This window comes from Stomoxys calcitrans, chromosome 3, assembly GCF_963082655.1.
Source record: "Stomoxys calcitrans chromosome 3, idStoCalc2.1, whole genome shotgun sequence".
NCBI lineage: Eukaryota > Metazoa > Arthropoda > Insecta > Diptera > Muscidae > Stomoxys > Stomoxys calcitrans.
This window is the reverse complement of record NC_081554.1, coordinates 31,599,814-31,614,652: the sequence shown is the minus strand read 5'-3', so window position 1 is coordinate 31,614,652 and position 14,839 is coordinate 31,599,814. Positions and strand designations below refer to the sequence as shown.

The following is a 14,839-nucleotide window of genomic DNA, read 5'->3' as shown; positions in this document are numbered from 1 at the left end:
TAAATGTAGTCCGATCCGAACCATATTATGGTCTGATGTTGGGAGGCCTAAAACTACTCACTGTTTCAAATTTCAGCGAAATCGGTTAAAAAATAAAGTTTGTGAGGGCTTCAGACCCTTTACCAGCAGATCGGTCTATATAGCAGCTATGTCTAAATGTGGTCCGATTTGGTCCGTTCAAAAACTTAACCAGCATGCATCAAAAAGACGTATCTGTGCCAAATTTCCGCTCAATATCTCAATTTTTGAAGGCTGTAGAGTGATTACAACAGACGGACGGACAGACACACGGGCATCGTTAAATCGTCTTAGAATTTTCGAACGATCCGAAATATATATGTACTTTTTAGGGTCGAAAATTGATATTTCGATGTGTTGCAAACGGAATGACTAAATGAATATACCCCCTATCCTAAGGTGGTGGGTATAAAAACTGGCGATCTATTCGGGCCGGCCGAACTTAATTTAATTATTAGCGGATTTGACTTAAACTTTGCCTGAAGTTGTTTGTTTCGACTTCCAACAACTACGTCAAGTATGGTCTAACCTGATATAGCTCTCATATAAACCGATCGTCAGCTTTGATTTCATCATCCCCTAGAGGGCGCAATTCTTTTACGATTTGGCTGGAATTATCTATAATGATTTCTCCAAATCTGGTCTGAATCAGCCCTAAACCTGACGTAGCTCCCACATAAACCGATCTCCCGATTTTGTTTCTTGAACCCCTATAGGGCGCAATTCTTTTCGGATGTGGCTAAATTTTTGCACAATGACTTCTACTATGGTCTCCAACATCCATCCAAAGTATGGACCAAATGGGTCCATAACTTGATGTCCCTCCAATAGCATAGCAATTCTTGTCCATTATCACTTGTTTGCCTATAAAAAAAATATACCGGACAAAAAATGCGAAAGAATGCAAAATGCGATCCACGGTGGAAGGTATATAAGATTCGGCCCGGCCGAATTTAGCGCACTTTTGCTTGTTCTATTTACGACCCACTACGAAAAAGCTCAATTGATATACAAAATCTCAGGTAGGTTTCATACAAACCGATTTGTTTCCGTCAGGTTTCCGTAGGTATATTTTTTATATATTGCAATGAATATAACAAAATATTTTTTTGATTTTTAAACACTTAATTTAAATTTGTTTCTTTTTAAAAATGCATAGGATTTTGGTTTTTATTTATTTTTTGATTATTCCTTAATTTTTGTTGTTCAAGATTTTTCTAATACAAAAGAACACACTTATGGCAGAAAAGAAAAAAAACATCTTTGCTATCTCCCCATTTCTTTAGCACGTTATTAACATCAGTTAGGTTAGGTAGAAGAATATTTGAAATATTCACTTTCTAAACTATAGTTTAATTTAATATAATTTATTTGTAGGTAAATTTATTAATGTATATAACTTTATATTTGTCTACATTTGCTTTATTTTGATTCTTAATTTTTTTTACTATTATTTTGAACACTTTTTTAAGGTTTTCCTTCACAATTTAGAAGAGCACACGATGGGGTCGCCTTATAATTTGTTTTTTATTTGTTTGTATGAGAGAGGGAGTGTTGTGCTGTGTAGAAGGGGGTGGAAGTCATAGTTGCGGTTTGATATTGTGTGTGTTTAGTTTAGAGATCATGAAGAGCACGCGTTGTTGCATGTAGTATTTCACACTCATGATGATGAGGGAAGGGTGTTAGGCAAGAGGGAGTTGGAGCAAAAGAGAGAGCCAACGAGTACCACCACGTCAACTTGGAGAATATGCTTCACAGCCCGTGTGTGTGTGTGTGTGTATGTGTGTGTTTGTATCTTTTAGTTATCGTTCATATGAATTGAGTTTCATTGGCCTCTTATTCACGTATTTCATTATTTTCTTCTGCTTCTTCTGATTTTTCTCTAAAGTGGGGGGGGTTTGCTCGTTGCGTTTTGTTGTTATTGTCATCCGACTCGACATTTGTTGGTTTGTTTGTACGTTCGATCGGTCTTTCGTTCGTTCGTTTGTTTGTCGTTTACGGCAATAACCTGATGTGTATGTTTTTGAGCGCGCGCGTTGTTGTATGTGTTAGTTAGTATTGCTGGAATTTTTGTTGTATATTTAACGTCGCCAAAGTTGTTGTTTATTGCCATTGCTGTTGTTGTTGGGGCAAAGAATGTCATACATTTTGTTGTTGTCGCACAATTTTGTTTCGTTGGTCGTTGTTGGTTATACTTTTTTTCTACTTCTTATTACTGATCTTGTTTTTCATTTGAACGGCCAAACGACAACGAAGACGACGTCTCTCTCTCTACTACTGCAGCTCTTGCCTTAGTTAGGGCACAACGAGAGATGAGAAGAAATATTTAATTTTTCTTTTACAAAAATATATTAAGAGGGAAACATACAAATATTCTTTAAAAAAATCACTTTTTAATGTTGTTTTTTTAACACTAGGTATTAGGTTTTTGTTTTATTAAAATTAAAAACAAATCACCACAAATTCTGTACACGTTTTATATTCACCTTTTTTTTAACAACCTAGAAAAACGTTAACATTTCGTTTAGTACAATTTTTCGTTTTAACCGTTTAAAAATCACTTTATTTAAAGATTTACAAATTTTAACCGTTTTCAATTTTCGTTTTAATATTTTTTTAAATTCTTGTTTTTTTCTTTCTCTTGCATTTGTTTCTTATAGTTTTAGAAAACAAATTGTATTTCTGTAATTTTTTTCTTGTTTTTGTTTTGTTGTTGCTTGAAAACTTGATAGATTTCAAAATTTTCAATCACTTCAACCGCTTCGCTCAGCACCGTAAACTAAACTAAACTGTGGTGTGTGGACAACGTTCGGTTTTTCCTCCGACTCAGACAGAGACTCCAACACTCACTCACTGACTCAGTCGGCGATAAACCAGCGCAGCGGCAACATACTACTCAGCATGGTTGGCCAGCCATCAGTCGGCCAGTCAGCCAGCCAGCCAGCACAACACCAGGCCAGCTCATAGTACAGAAAAATTCCATCAGAGATTCATTCCATTCGTTTGTTGTTGGTGCTTGTGTGTTTTCTGTTGTTGTTGTTGTTTCATTTTTCGTATTTTTGTTTTGTGTTCATTTGTTACTCTTGTTGTTGGGTTTTCTGTACACTTTGCAATCTGTTGTATTGTGGTTGTTGTATACCCAAGATACTCGCGGGTTTTCGATACGTATTCGTTCGATGTAGTATCTTCGTCACTGCCATGGTATGTATGGCTATTAAGACGGACGGACAGACATCGGTCAGACTATGGGTGTCGTAGTGCTGCTGCATGCCCATTTGGTTAGTGCTGTGCTGTATTGAGTCTTGGGTATTTGGTTTTGGATTCAGAGTACTCGTTTGACTATATGGTGTTGTACCTGCTATTAAAGCAATTATTTTTAAGTTGATTGTGCGTCTGCATGTGTGTGTTTGTGTGGATTAGGGTCTTTTTGTTCTGTGATTTTTCGTTTTTATCGAGCGAGTGAGAGAGTGTGAGAGAAGTGCATGGGTTACTTAACCATTTCTTTGCTCTCTATTCGCATAGTCTTGTGTTTTATTTCTTTAGCAATGATGAAGAGATACTTAATGGGGAGAGCATTAAGAAAGAATTTGTATCTCTTGTGTATTGTAAATTCTTGCCTTGCCCAAGCAGAAATGGTTGCCATATTGTTGTAAAACCATAGCCTATTTTCACCACATAGGGTTAAGGGCATGTGCCATTTAATTTCACTCAAAGAGATTGCATTTATTGAGCTAAACATTGGATAATCAACGTAATGAATTGGAGGAGTGCGGGTGACACGGATTTGGCGTGGCACGTGTGGGTCACGTTCGTGCCAAATTTCAATGAAAAATCAAGTAAAAGCGTGCTAAGATCGGCCGGTTCATCCAAACTTCTGTCAAGCCGGCAAGAATTAAAGCTGGGAACCGAACAAGTATGATCGAGAGACCGGTTTACATGGGAGCTATATCAGGTTATAGATCGATTTGGCACATTTGTTGGAAGTTGTAACAGAATACCCCATGCAAAATTTCAGCCAAATCAGACAAAAATTGCGGCTTGTAAGGACTCAAGAAGACAAATCGGGAGATCGGTTTATATGACATCTATACCAGGTTATAGATCGATTTGGACCGAACTTAACACAAATGTTGGAAGTCATAAAAAACACTAAATGCTCAATTTCAGTCAAATTAGGGCTTCCAGCGGTTCAAGAAATCAAATCGGGAGGTTGATTTAGATGGGAGCTAAACCAGGTAATAGACCAAAAAAATATATAAATTTCGTATTCAGAAAAAATTTTTTAAGAGTGATTTTTACCTTTTTTCAAATTTTATTAGTTGAGACACTTGTTTCTGTGCAGCAATACTTATTGAGTTATTTCATCATAAAGAAGATAATGCCGGTAGGCTAGCGGATGCATGTAACTCTAACTAACTCTACTCTAAAATGAGATCATGGGTTCAATCCTCTGCGGCGACAAAATTATTAAAAATTGTTTTTAAGGGTAATGGTAGAGAGAGTAACAGCAGTAAAACGAACGAGTCAAAGCAGCGCCAGCCGATCAAAGAAAATAGAAACACCACCACCCGAAGCAAAGCACATGCGGTGGCTGGTTGGATGTTTTTTTTTTGTCTTGCTTATGGATATACTGTTGTTGTTGTTATATGTTGGCTTGCAAAGAGTGCCTTTCAATAACAAATTTGTACTTTGGGTCGTTGAGATTCTAAATAAATTGTTGCAGGAAAATTAACAACTTCCGTAGTAGTTTTTCAACCAAAGTTGTTGTTTTTCGATAATATTTTTTTTTTGTGTACTCAACACCGTTGTTGGAAATCATAACGAAACACTTCGTGCAAAATGTCAGCCAAATCGGTTAAGAATTGCGCCGTCTAGAAGCTGAAGAAATTAAAATCCTAGATCGGTTTATATGGCGGCTATACCAGGTTATGAACCGATTATGATCATTCTTGTCCCTGCACGGGGTAGCTGTGAGCACCACACAGGCTGGAACATTGAGGTCCGATCTGCGTGTTATTCATTACTGTTACGAAAAGCTTAGCTGCGGGCGCGTCCACAGGTTGCGTATAGTGGAATGCTCCATACGGAGTAGCTGCAACGGCAGTCGTGGACACTCAGCGGTATTGAGTCTCAGTGAGAGGTCGGGAGGCACCGACTCTTGCACAAATACTGAGTGCCTATGATGCTCGATATGACAAGGTGGGTTATGGCCGCCTTTACCCTGTTCCTGCTGCGATCGGTCCTTTGGGCCAGAACGAGCTTGCTCTACAGAATCATTACGAGGATCGCCACCTCCACATGCAAATGTGGTTACAAAAACTACAACTATTATTATTGTGCCCTATAGAGGCTGAAGAAGTCAAGACCCGAGATATATGGAAAGTATATGAAAACATGGACCGATATGACCCATTTACAATCCGAACTGACCTACACTAATAGGAAGTATTTGTGCAAAAGTGATTAGCTTTATTTTTTTCGCAAGTTAGTGTGCTTTTGACAGACAGACAGAAGGACGGGCATATGGGCCGACATTTTTAGATAGACTTGGATTACCAAGACGTTCAAAAATAAATTTTCTTTGTTGGGTCTCAGTTCAATATTTCGATGTGTTGCAAACGGAATGACGAATTTAGTATACCCCTATCCTATGGTGAAAGGTGTACAAATCTGGTAACATTGTTCGCTCAGGAATGAGTTTAAAGGTAAATACGGTGTTCTTATCGGTAAATCACTTTAAGGAAAAACACATTTTGTGTATTTCGTATTCAAGACAGCTTTTCGCAAGGTCAGTCCATTTCGTCATCCATAAGTTTGGAAGTGAAAAACATAGTGAAACAAAGAAAAGATGTGTCATAAATTAAAATGTTTTGCCCTTGCAAAGCGTGGTCACCACTTGGATAATCCGGTAGAATATATTGGGTTGCCCAAAAAGTAATTGTGGATTTTTTAAAAGAAAGTAAATGCATTTTTTATAAAACTTAGAATGAATTTTAATCAAATATACTTTTTTACACTTTTTTTCTAAAGCAAGCTAAAAGTAACAGCTGATAACTGACAGAAGAAAGAATGCAATTACAGAGTCACAAGCTGTGAAAAAATTTTTCAACGGCAACTACATGAAAAATCCGCAATAACTTTTTGGGCAACCCAATATAAAGTCAACGTATAAACTTACTTGTTCAAATGACCTTTCTTTTCCAAATATCGCCCTCCGGCGTCCAAACATGAAGAGAAATGGCCATAATACGTGAACTCGGCATATCTGACTAGTGGAGTCCTAGCATCTCTAATACTAGGTTGAGGAGACGCGTAACATTTGATCATGGTAGAAAGAAAGGTGCCAAGTTCGTTCGAGCCGAATCTTATAAACCCTCCACCAGGGATGGCATTTGTCAAAATCTTTGCCTGGTATCTCTTTATAGTCAAACAAAGGATAACGGATAAAATTTGCCATGCTATTAAAACTGAATCAGGTTAGGGACCGATTCAGGCCATAGTTGGTTTGAATGTTGGAGACCATAGTGGAAGTCATAGAGCAAAATTTCAGCCAAAGATAAGAATCGGGAGATCGGTTTATATGGGAGCTATATCAGGTTATAAACCGATTTAGACCATATTTGGCATAGTTGTTGGAAGATGAAACAGAACAATTCAAGCAAAATTTCATCTAAATCGAATAATAATTGTGCACTCTAGAGGCTCAAGGAGTCAAGATCCCAGATCGGCTTATATGAGAGCTATATCAGTTAATGAACCGATTAAGGCCATACAAGGCATAGTTGGAAGTCATAACAAAACACCTCGCGCATAATTTCAGCCACATCAAATAAGAATAACGCCCTCTAGTGGCTCAAGAAGTTAAGATCCGAGATCGGTTTCTATGGCAGCTATAGCAGAACAGGGACCGATTTGGCCCATTTATAATTCCAAACAAACAGAATGACTAGGTTAATATACCCCCATCCTATGGTGGGGGGTATAAATATGAATATATTTTCGTCCGATTTTGATTAATATTGCAATAATGTGGGGATTTGTTAACCGAAAATTTGGTAGGAAGGATTTTCTTATGACCCCGACATTACTGATGAATTTCATAGAAATGGAGTAAGGCTTCTAAAGACAAATAAACAGACATCGGCCCCTATTTGCACTCTTAGGGCCTTAGTTATTACTATTTCGACCACATTTTCTCGAAACTTCATACGGATTGTGTATAAACTCAAAGTTTTACGTATTTTTTTAAAAACTTAAATTCTTTAACTCTTTCACCTTGGTATATTGGTGATAACGGTGAGTCTGTGATCCACAATACAGTCCACAACCAGTTGATGGAATAGCTTGGATAACAGCCAAACCAACGTCTCCCCCATTTTTATTCAAATTGTTCTACAATCCATCTGAAAACCTCCACAGAAGTCCATCAAAACCGGTTCTAGATAGAGGTCCCAGTTTCCACTTATAGTGTTGGTGCAGGGCACGTCCGATTTTTGCCTTTCCTCAGTCGTTTTTATACCCTCCACCATAAGATGGGGGGTATACTAATTTCGTCATTCTGTTTGTAACTACTCGAAATATTCGTCTGAGACCCCATAAAGTATATTTATTCTTGATCGTCGCGACATTTTATGTCGATCTAGCCATGTCCGTCCGTCTGTCCGTCCGTCCGTCCGTCCGTCCGTCTGTCTGTCGAAAGCACGCTAACTTCCGAAGGAATAAAGCTAGCCGCTTGAAATTTTGCACAAATACTTCTTATTAGTGTAGGTCGGTTGGTATTGTAAATGGGCCATATCGGTCCATGTTTTGATATAGCTGCCATATAAACCGATCTTGGGTCTTGACTTCTTGAGCGTCTAGAGTGCGCACTTTTTATCCTATTGGAATGAAATTTTGCACGACGTGTTTTGCTATGATATCCAACAACTGTGCCAAGTATAGTTCAAATCGATCAATAACCTGATATAGCTGCCATATAAACCGATCTTGGGTCTTGATTTCTTGAGCCTCTAGCGTGCGCAATTCTTATCCGATCAGAATGAAATTTTGCACGACGTGTTTTGTTATAATATCCAACAACTGTGCCAAGTATAGTTCAAATCGGTCCATAACCTGATATAGCTGCCATATAAACCGATCTTGAGTCTTGACTTCTTGAGCCTCTAGCGTGCGCAATTCTTATCCGATCAGAATGAAATTTTGCACGACGTGTTTTGTTATGATATCCAACAACTGTGTCAAGTATGATTTAAATCGGTCCATAACCTGATATAGCTGCCATATAAACCGATCTTGGGTCTTGATTTCCTGAGCCTCTAGAGGGCACAATTCTTATCCGATTGGAATGAATTTTTTCACATAGTATTTTGTTATCATATCCAACAACTGTGTCAAGTATGGTGCAAATCGGTTCATAACCTGATATAGCTGCCATATAAACCGATCTTGGGTCTTGACTTCTTGAGCCTCTAGAGGGCGCAATTCTTATCCGATTGGAATGGAATTTCGCATAATGTGTTTTGCTATGATACCCAACAACTGTGCCAAGTATGGTTTAAATCGGTCCATAACCTGATATAGCTGCCATATAAACCGATCTTGGGTCTTGACTTCTTGAGCCTCTAGAGGGCACAATTCTTATCCGATTTGAATGAATTTTTTCTCGAAGTATTTCGTTATGATATCCAACAACTGTGCCAAGTACGGTTGAAATCGATCCATAATCTGATATAGCTGTCATATAAACAGATCTGGGGATTTGACTTCTTGAGCTTCTAGAGGTCGCAATTCCTATCCGATTTGGCTGAAATTTTGTACGATGGATCCTCTCATGACCATCAACAAACGTGTTTATTATGGTCTGAATCGGTCTATAGCCCGATACAGCTCCCATATAAATCGATCTTTCTATTTTACTTCTTGACCCCTAGTGGTCGCAATTCTTATTCGAATTGGCTGACATTTTACACAGGTCTCCAACATATAATTTAATTGTGGTCCAAACCGGACCATATCTTGATATCGCTCTAATAGAAGAGCAAATCTTTTCTTATATCCTTTTTTTTTGTCTAAGAAGAGATGCCGGGAAAAGAACTCGACAAATGCGATCCATGGTGGAGGGTATATAAGATTCGGCCCGGCCGAACTTAGCACGCTTTTACTTGTTTTTTTTGAAATTTTTGTAATTAGGCTTAATCAAGGGTTCATATTTTGTCCCACTGTTCCATGGCACAGAGGACAATAAGAACTATAACACAACAGAAGAATAGATAGTTTATCGCAATTATTTTATTATCACACATCAAAAAGACCAATACCGCTCGTCCATCCATCCATCCATCCAACCAACCACTCATCCATACATTGTCGTTTTTCTTCTTCTGCTGCTGTTGCGCCTGACCATAACTTACTAAGCAAGCATTACTGTGAAAGCCGACAAAAGAAATAAAATCGAAATATTTATTTTTTATATTTTTTCATATCAATCACTCATTCAATGAAATACGAAATCTTGGTTATAAAAAAATGGTTCGAAAATAAATGCATTTCAAATGATTATAAGTCGCATGGAATTTTCTCCTTTAGGTCAATGTGGTCTTTGTGGATATTTGTGATAAGTTAACCATAAAATGTTGCCACAATGATCTTCCTAAGTTTGTTTATGGTAAAACTATAAAAATGTGATAACAATTTAATCGTAATTAAAACAAATAGTGGAACATGAAGACAGGAGAAGGGTATGGTCAGAATGGCAGTCCTTTACAGACTCACTTCGACCATTTGTAATACAATCGCAGCGAAAGACCAAGGCCTTTGGAGGGAATCGAACCCACGACCCTTGCACTGGCAATCCGAGAACGCTACCCACTTAACTACCATGGTGCTTAAGATAGGAAAAAGCAAAATTAGAAAAAAAAAAAGTGAAAGCGTACTAAGTTCGGCCGGGCCGAATCTTATATACCCTCCACCATGGTTGCATCTGTCGAGTTCTTTGCGAGAGTATCTGTTTTTAGGCAAACAAAGTATAGTAATTAAGGACGGAGGAGCAGCTATATCAATTTATAGTCCAATTCGGGGCTCAAGAAGCGAAATCGAGAGATCGGTTTATATGGGAGCTATATCAAGCTATAGATCGATTCTGACCATATTGCACAAGTATGTTGAAGGCCATGGGAGGAGCCGTTGTACAAAATTTGTGCCAAATCGGAAGAGAATTGCGCCTCCTAGAGGCTCAAGAAGTCAAGACCCAAGATCGGTTTATATGGTAGCTATATCAGGTTATAGACCGATTAGGACCATACTACTCACAGTTGTTGGAAGTGATATCAAAACACTATGTGCAAAATTTCAGTCAAATCGGATGAGAATTGCGCCCTGTAGAGGCTCAATAAGTCAAGACCCAAAATCGGTTTATATGGCAGCTATATCAGGTTATGAACCGATTAGGACCATATTACTCACAGTTGTTGGAAGTGATATCATAACACTATGTACAACATTTCAGTCAAATCGGAAGAGAATTGCGCCCTCCAGAGGCTCAAGAAGTCAAGACCCAAGATCGATTTATATGGCAGGTATATCAGGTTGTGGACCGATTAGGACCATACTACTCACGGCGGTTGGAAGTGGTATCAAAACACTATGTGCAAAATTTCAGTCAAATCGGACGAGAATTGCGCCCTCTAGAGGCTCAAGAAGTCAAGACCTAAGATCGGTTTATATGGCAGCTATATCAGGTTATGGACCGATTTGGCCCATTTAAAATCGCAAAAGACCTACACTAATAAGAAGTATTTGTGCAAAATTTCAAGCGGCTAGTTCTACTCCTTCAAAAGTTAGCGTGCTTTCGACAAACAGACGGACGGACGGACAGACAGACGTAAGGACAGGCAGACGGCCGGACGGTCAGACGGACATGGCTAGTTCGACTTAAAATGTCACGACGATCAAGAATATATATACTTTATGACGCATATTTCGAGGTGTTACAAACATAATGACGAAATTAGTATACCCCCATCCTATGATGGAGGGTATAAAAACAAGTGAAAGCGTACTAAGTTCGGCCGGGTCAAAGACCAAAGCCTCTGGTGGTCGAACCCACGACCTTTGCACTGGCAATCCGAGCACGCTACCCACTCGGCTACCAGGGCGCTTAAGATAGGAAAAAGCTAAATAAAAACAAACAAGTAAAAAGGCATTAAGTTCGGCCGGTCCGAACTTTGGATACCCACCACCCTTCGCCACAATCTGGTGAAAATTGGATAACTTAAGCACTCAAATTCGGCACTGACATGAGTGGTCTAATAACTATAAGTCAGTGTTGAATTTTGTATTTAAAATTTCAGCGAAATCGGGTAATAAATAGAGCTTTTATAGGCTTCAGACCATTTATCGGGAGATCGGTCTGTATAGCAGCTATATCTAAATATAGTCCGATCTGAACCATATTTAGGTCAGATGTCGGGAGGCTTGAAATAACTCACTGTTTCAAATTTCGGCGAAATCGGGTAATATATAAAGCTTTTATGCTCTTCAGACCCTTTATCGGGAGATCGGTCTATATGGTAGCTATATCTAAATATAGACCGATCTAATCCATATTTAGGTCAGATGTCGGGAGGCTTGAAATAACTCATTGTTTTCAATTTCAGCGAAATCGGGCAATAAATAAAGCTTTTATGGTCTTCAGACCCTTTATCGAGAGATCGGTCTATATGGTAGCTATATCTAAATATAGTCCAATCTGAACAATATTAAGGTCAGATGTCGGGAGGCTTAAAATAACTCACTCACTGTTTCAAATTTCGGCGAAATTGGGTAATATATCAAGATTTTATGGTCTTCAGACCCTTTATCGGGAGATCGGTCTATATGGCAGCTATATCTAAATATAGACCGATCTAATCCATATTTAGGTCAGATGTCGGGAGGCTTGAAGTAACCCATTGTTTTAAATTTCAGCGAAATCGGGTAATAAATAAAGCTTTTATGGTCTTCAGACCCTTTATCAGGAGATCGGTCTATATGGTACCTATATCTAAATATAGTCCGATCTGAACCATATTTGGGTCAGTTGTCGGAAGGCTTAAAAAAACTCACTGTTGCAAATTTAAGCGAAATCGGGTAATAAATAAAGCTTTTATGGTCTTCAGACCCTTTATCGAGAGATCGGTCTATATGGTAGCTATATCTAAATATAGTCCAATCTGAATAATATTTGGGTCAGTTGTCGGGAGGCTTGAAATAACTCACTCACTGTTTCAAATTTCGGCGAAATCGGGTAATATATCAAGCTTTTATGGCCATCAGACCCTTTATCGGGAGATCGGTCTAAATGGAACCTATATCTAAATATAGACCGATCTAATCCATATTTAGGTCAGATGTCGGGAGGCTTAAAATAACTCACTGTTGTAAATTCCAGCAGCCATGGGATTGCCTAGCTGTACTCAGCGGTCGCGCGGTCTGTTTCGACCGATGGATGCCACGTCTGGTGGCCAGTGACTGAATACGCTTCGCAAGTGCGGGCCCTGTATAGGGTGAATAGGTTGTTGGCTTTGAGATTTATAAGTGGGGCTATGAGGACTACTGCGAGCAGTCCTTTGGAGATGTTGCTTAAATACAGCCGATTGACCTATAAGTCAGGAAATCAGCCGAGAGTACATTGTTAAGGCTGTCTCAACTTGGTGAGCTTTAGAGGTTGCCGGCCAGACACGCAGGTACAGTCGACGGGGCTAAGGCAGACCTGCAAACTGACTACCTGACGAGAGTGGATATTGTGGACAGCAGGTTGCATGTGCTAATACCTACATTGGTGGAGTGGTAGAAAAGGTGGATCAGGTTTGGGTCATGGAATTTCAATCGGGGTCCTGTTTGGACCACAATTGAATTATATGTTGGAGACCTGTGTTAAATGTCAGCCAATTCGAATAAGAATTGCTTTGGGGGCTCAAGAAGTAAAATAGAGAGATCGATTTATATAGGAGCTGTATCGGGCTATAGACCGATTCAGACCATAATAAACACGTATGTTGATGGTCAAGAGAGGATCCGTCTTACAAAATTTCAGGCAAATCGGATAATAATTGCGACCCCTAGAGGCTCAAGAAGTCAAGATCGAAGATCGGTTTATATGGCAGCTATATCAGGTTATGGACCGATTTGAATCATACTTGGCACAGTTGTTAGATATCATAACAAAACACGTAATGCGAAATTTCATTCCAATCGGATAAGAATTGCGCACTCTAGAGGCTCAAGAAGTCAAGACCCAAGATCGATTTATATGGCAGCTATATCAAGTTATGAACCGATTTGAACCATAGTTGGCACATTTGTTGGATATCATAACAAAACACGTCATGCGTAATTGCATTCCAATCGGATAAGAATTGCGCACTCTAGAGGCTCAAGAAGTCAAGACCCAAGATCGGTTTATATGGCAGCTATATCAGGTTATGGACCGATTTGAATCATACTTGGCACAGTTGTTGGATGTCATAACAAAACACGTCGTGCAAAATTTCATTCCAATCGGATGAGAATTGCGCACTCTAGAGGCTCAAGAAGTCAAGACCCAAGATCGGTTTATATGGCAGCTATATCAAATCATGAACCGATATGGCCCATTTACAATACCAACCGATCTACACTAATAAGAAGTATTTGGGCAAAATTTCAAGCGGCTAGCTTTACTCCTTGGGAAGTTAGCGTGCTTTTGACAGACAGACGGACGGACAGACGGACGGACATGGCTAGATCGACATAAAATGTCGGGCCTATCAAGAATATATATACTTTATGGGGTCTCAGACGAATATTTCGAGTAGTTACAAACAGAATGACGAAATTAGTATACCCCCATCCTATGGTGGAGGGTATAAAAAGATGATAAAGCTTTGTCGGGGTTGTTTTGTCAGCACTAGCTTACATATCTTCTTTGTCCTGAGTTTTACAACTTGAAGCATTGAATAGAAATGAATCGAAATGCTCTATAAAGCAGAGTATCTTTACTAGGGCAAATTCTTTTGGCTAAAATTAACTCGAGCTTTTATTTTTCTTCCTAATTTTCAAATGATTCTGTCTTTTTTTCCTATCCTATGCTAAGGCTTTTTTTGGAATGTATTTTAGTATTCCTCCAAACCTCATGCTAACTAAAAATTCAAAGAGAACCTCATTGGGCGACAAGGCTCAATTGCCGTTTGTTCACAGAGTTGCCTCCACGGCCTTCACCATAATCATAATCGCACTGACATGGTCGCTTTCGCGCGCGCGCCTCTGTGTGTGTGTGTGTGTGTATCTTGGCTGAAGTGCTTCTTGGCCAAACTTTGTTTCAATACTTAAGCCTGATATTGGTCTCAGCACGTCATAGAAGTTTGTCTTCTAGCAATGCAATGAAATGCAGGACTGTTTTTTTTTTTTTGAAATTTAGAATTTTCAGCTCACTGCCAGCTTCCATGGCTAAGCGTTCTTCTCATAGGAGCTCTGTTGGCCATTGCACACACATAATTCTCTATATGTCTCTTGACTTGGCCCAGGATAGCAAGGCGACAGTCACAACTAGAACCTCTCGCATCATAACGTATGCCAAAACGGCCTGGGGTTTTTACAATGGCTGCCTGATTATTTGGCAGAGCGCTTGATGGTGTTCCTTGGCATTTGGGATGTTAGTGTGTACGGCGGACACATATTTTCTGCTGCTCTTCTCTCTGGTCAAGAAACAGTATGCGATGATTGTGGTTCATCCCATAGTGGCCAGCCAAAAGCTTCAACACCACCAAATACAGCGACAAACAAACAACATTACCAGCAACAACAA

General features: G+C 39.2%; 1 protein-coding gene and 1 long non-coding RNA gene across 2 annotated transcripts in view; one reads left to right on the top strand and one right to left on the bottom strand.

Annotated features, from left to right (window-relative positions):
- LOC106084770 (protein expanded) overlaps positions 1-2,847 on the bottom strand; it is a 110,666-nt gene extending 107,819 nt beyond the window's left edge. Inside the window, exon 1 of the mRNA XM_013248683.2 lies at positions 2,505-2,847. The gene's annotated coding sequence lies outside the window, so the exon portion shown is untranslated. The remainder of the gene's footprint in view (positions 1-2,504) is intronic.
- LOC131995648 (uncharacterized) overlaps positions 1-14,839 on the top strand; it is a 120,169-nt gene that overhangs the window by 53,571 nt on the left and 51,759 nt on the right. The gene's annotated exons all lie outside the window — the stretch shown is intronic.